Source organism: Nesoenas mayeri (assembly GCF_963082525.1).
Source record: "Nesoenas mayeri genome assembly, chromosome: 2".
Lineage (NCBI taxonomy): Eukaryota > Metazoa > Chordata > Aves > Columbiformes > Columbidae > Nesoenas > Nesoenas mayeri.
The window spans coordinates 149,858,373-149,863,297 of record NC_137543.1 but is presented as its reverse complement, the minus strand read 5'-3'; the positions used below and the strand labels follow the sequence as shown (position 1 = coordinate 149,863,297).

General features: G+C 39.2%; 1 long non-coding RNA gene across 1 annotated transcript; it reads right to left on the bottom strand.

The window, feature by feature from the left end:
* Positions 1 to 2,259: 2,259 nt before the first annotated feature.
* Positions 2,260 to 4,694, bottom strand: LOC308037195. Its single transcript, XR_013921737.1, has 3 exons — positions 4,359 to 4,694; positions 2,929 to 2,994; positions 2,260 to 2,349 (listed from the first exon to the last, which is right to left on the bottom strand). It is a non-coding gene; the product is annotated as an uncharacterized lncRNA (long non-coding RNA).
* Between the last annotated feature and the right edge of the window lie 231 nt (positions 4,695 to 4,925).

The window sequence follows — 4,925 nt, the reverse complement described above, 5'->3', positions numbered from 1 at the left end:
TATGGAGCATCTGCTGTGGTACAGAATCAGGATCATGGCCCAGATATGTGGGACCTGCATTGAATTCCTCCTCTGCCCAAGAATGTTCCACCTTATAGCTCTTTTGGGAGGGGTCTGTAACTACCCCCAGTCAGGGTCTGCCACCTGCACACCGTGGTTCTGACAACATGGGCTCCACTGCCACACCACAGCCATTCCCCTCAGATTTCTTCCTTGAAGATAAAGCTTGATCTGTCTTGGGAAAGGCCAATTCATAACCTTGGTGTTGGGTGTATCTTGACTACATCTTACTTGAGCTATTGAAAATTCAGCTCTCTCTTCCTAGCTCTTCTCTTAGCTGTTTGTATGTTCAGTGGGAGGAAAGGAGCTTCATCACAGGCAAATAATTCCATCCTCAGAAAGTTATAGACTGTACTGTGGAAACGATGCCAGCTATCCCGTGGAACAGAGAATTAGAATACAGAGGAGTACCTGGATTTCAGATGACCATTGTTAGATAAGGCAAATAGTACTTCAAGCTGTTAGCAAACTTGTCCAGCAGTCTGGAGAAAGAAGTCCTGGACTCTCCGTGTCTGACCCTACAAACATTGCTGAATTTTAATGCAAGTAGTCACATATTGGTTAGAGACCTTGTGCACACTGAGAGATGCAGTTACCATGCTCAGGACCAGATGTCTGGAGTTTAGATGTGCAACAATTTACAGCATGATCTAAGGTCTGGCACTTAAGGTACTCCGACTTCCCACAGTATGTTCACAAATGCCATCATAATTCTGGGTACCACCAACATGGGATGCTCTGTAAGGTTTTCCCCCTCTAGAGACCCTGCGGCACAAATAAAGCTCTAGAGACGAGGCACAAATAAAGCTGCAGTTCAAGCTCTGGATGTGAAGTGCTCTGTGCTTCAGGCACTTCTGCTTCTCTCATCACTGGACATACTCAGCTTCTGCTGAGGGACAACCGGGCATACCACACTCCAGACTTGTACCGCTCCCACGGAATACTTGGCCAAGACAGTGGCATTACTATTTTGTCCATCCCATTTGTTCCAGTGAACTTCTTCATTTTGCCTTCTGGTACCTACTGGGTTTGGGTTTTTTTGTTGTTGGGGAAGGGCTGGTTGGTTAGTTTGGGTTGTTCATTTTCTTATTTTTAATCTACCTATGTAAGCAAAAGACCAAAAAAACCCAAGAGCTTTAGCATGCCATCTCTTGGTTCGCGTGGAAAAGCTGCTGCCAGGCTCTGCTGGGGTTTCTGCTACAACTATCGACTGACAGGAGCAAACAAAACCTGCTGATTTGGCCTAAATGTCACATACTAAGGATCACCTGGTCATGTATCAGCTACATTCCCTATATTTTTGAATAGCTTTTATCTTGCATTATATTGCTAAAAAATCAAAGCAGATTAATTGATCAGGAATATATCTTTAATCACATTTCAAATTTATTTTAGTCATCGTGCTTACGAAGAGGTTTCACTCATTTGATTGGTTTATTTCCTTATGAACTATGTATTTTAAAAGCAAACTGCTGTCTTTACACCACTTTCTATATTACTGCAAAGTTCATCTTTTATTTTAATAGGATTATTTTTACATCAGCAATTCCATTAAGTGTGTTTCACTTTACTGGGCATCTGTCCAAGATCGCAGAGAGATAACTAATCTCTCAAAAGTGACCTACATACTTAACCACTGTGCTCCTTCATAAGGGACACTAATTGACTCATATTTTCTGTTTGATCTATACAAAATTTCTCTTGTGCAATTGCATAAATCATTATAGATTAGTCATTTTTTTCTGTATATGACGATTTTCCCAAGTGTAATTGAGAAAAATAAAATCGCCCCATATCCTAACCAAAATTTATGTTGACACTGTTAATCATGTTTTCTTTCTCTCCTAAATATAGTCTTTAGGCCATGTATAATAAACCTATGTAAGCACTAGGCTTATTTTCTTTTAACTTCAGCAGATGTAGGCATCGGAATCAGATTTTTTTACATAATCTGCTGTAATTTTCTCAGACTCTTTAGACTGGCTGTACAGCTGCAATTCCATATTTTCAAAGCCTTTTCAGGAGGCAGAGGAGTGAGGGAATGCTTTGGCCAGATTTAAAGTCTGTTATGAAATGTTAGAGCACAGCGTTGATAATTTGATTATGGGAGTGCCCTTCTTGCTGGGAGGAAGCTTTTCCTACCTTCAAATTTGAGCGTATGCCTTTATTTTACCTTCATACAATTGAAAAAGCTCTTCAACATGTCTGTAGTGATTCCTTCCGTATGAAGTGTGGATGAAAAAGCAGAACAAGTTCCATTGCCAAAGGTGGAAGCTGACAGTCGTTTTTCTGGAAAAACAACTTGAACATTGTTACCTAGAGGCAACTAGGCCAAACTCTGCTACAAGAGTCATCACTCCAAGCAAAAACTGCAAAATGAAGTAAAAAGAGTTGACAGAAAGTGATACTTGGGGAACTGAGAATAACTTGTTCAAGTTTCCTTATATCTGGCTTTGGGCAAATGTCCAGCAGAGGTTCTGCTCTCAGTCATTTATTCAGGAGATCTGGTACAAGTGTGTCAGTACGAGTTGGCTCTGACCCGAGGCCCACAGATACTGCACATATTTGCACCAGTTGTTCCTCCTCTCCCCTCACGTGTTTTTGGACAGGGAGACCTCTGCTGTTAGTATAAGAGCTCAGTTGTGTTATGAGGGAAAACGCACTTCTGCTCCTCAGGGCACTAATGGTAGATTCAGGAGGCCGAGTAAAGACTGAAGCATCTCCAGGACTAAAGTACTGGCTGAAGAAATGTTGCATTTCTCTTCTTCAGTATAGAAAGGAGGAGGACGGGGGGGCACATGAAACCAACTGATCTACTCAAATAGCAAGAGCTAATGTCAAATGTTTTCTGGCCATAACATTTCTAACCTCAGGGATGCTCAAATCTGGGGAAGAAAGACACAACCAGATCTCACATCAGCCAAACCCGCAGCGCTGAAAACAGAAGTGAGCAATTTATTAGAAAAGTGAAATCTATCTAGCCTAAGGAGTGGATTTTCTTCATCACTGTGCCTTTATATTTTCCTGTTTTCTGTATTCCAACTTTTTATCCCCTCCCTCCTTCTATTTCCAAAATGATCTTTCCATATGCCTGGATAAAAATTGCATTATTTCCTTTTCCCTTCACACCATTATGTTTCAAAAGATACCTAAGTTTTTTATTATATTTCATTTTTTTTTTACCTAGAACTAGTAATTACAGTGCTTCAACAGTGGTATTTGTCATATATTTTTTTAAGTATTTAGATAACATTCTATGATAATTATAATTTCTATAAATAAAAATTTAATCATTCTCACTTTGGCTTTCGTTAAATGAGACTATCAGTCAGGAAGACTCTATAAGTTGAAAATTCATCAGTACAATTTTTGTCTGTTAGAAGGCTAGCAAATTATAAGTCACTTATTAGTAATACATATAAAACAGAGAAACAGCAGAAAACAATGAGTTTGTGTTCTCAATAGCCACAGAACATCCCGCATCCCTTCCCCTCAGGATACAAGAAATTCTGTGCTTCTGTAATAACCTTTGGCTGCCTAATCAGTTTGGAAATAAAGCGTAGACATTTATAGTCCACGAGGTGTCACCCTAAAACAGCTGGAAAAAAATCATTCCCTTTTTTGATTGAAGCTTCACCCAAAAGGTCAGAAATGACTCTTATTTAAAATTTAACAGAGCAAACTACCAGGCTCTCCACTCAAAGCTACTGCAATGCAACAGTGAAGACAGACAGTATTTTTTCTTATAAATTGTGTATTTCAAAACTAGTCTATTTTTAACTTATTTGCCTTGCTGAAGTGTGCAAAATTGTCAGTAACTGTTAGAATCTGGGACAACATCCAGCAAGTATTTTGTCAGGGTACATTCCATTGCCATCTAGTCAACTACTGTTGGCTTAGTGAAGAGGCAGAGAACAATTTCAGACCCACCAGCATAGGTCTGCAAGGCATTGAAGCCTTTTCATAAAATACACTTTGTCTATAATACATTTTCCTTTAAAATAAGTGTGATGTATTCCATAGAAATTTGAACATCTCCCCAAAATACAAATAGTTGTCAGTAATAAAACTAATAAAACCTTATCTTATATGGTTCATCTGCAATCAGTGAATTAATTCTCTGGCTCAAACAGGAGATAATTCCAAGTAAGTTTTTTTTATATCTAAGCACGCTCACATTGTATCTTTTCCTTAGTAAGTCCATGCCTTCTTTGGCAACCTATTTTTGTGAACTTTGGAGAGATCTTTGCCACATCTATCAGCTTTAATTGAAACTGACTGTCAGGTTCAAAACATACCAGAAGAAATCATAGATAGACTTGAGTGCCGAGCTGGAATTTCACAGGAAACAGGATTAACACTTGAAGACAATTAAAATAATCTATGAGAAAGGACAAAGAGTGCATGGAATACATCTGTTAGCATGAGGGAGGAAGCTATAGGTGACAATTTATACAACAATAGAAACTGGAAGCAATTTTGAAATGTCAATGCTTTTCATCCTGCGCTCAATACAGCAAAGCTCTGATCCCTGCAGAGATAACAGGATTCTTCCACAAAAGATACAGAACTAAGAAAAAAGCATGCAAATTGCCAATACGTGCCTGCTTGTGTTACTCTGTGACACTTCAGCTTTCAAATGCTTTGTTCACTTTATCCTGATTTTTTTCCCATTTCACTCCAGCCATATTTCACATTAGGCCCATTCCTAGCAGACACACTTCAGAACAGCCAATTAAATCAGGCCTCAAATAGGAGAAAACAAAGAACTTCTGCTTTGAAGATCTCAACAGATTTTGGTTGCTCACTTGCGTGAGGAAGGATGCAGTTCCAGCCCCACGCCCAGATCTTTGAACTAACTGACA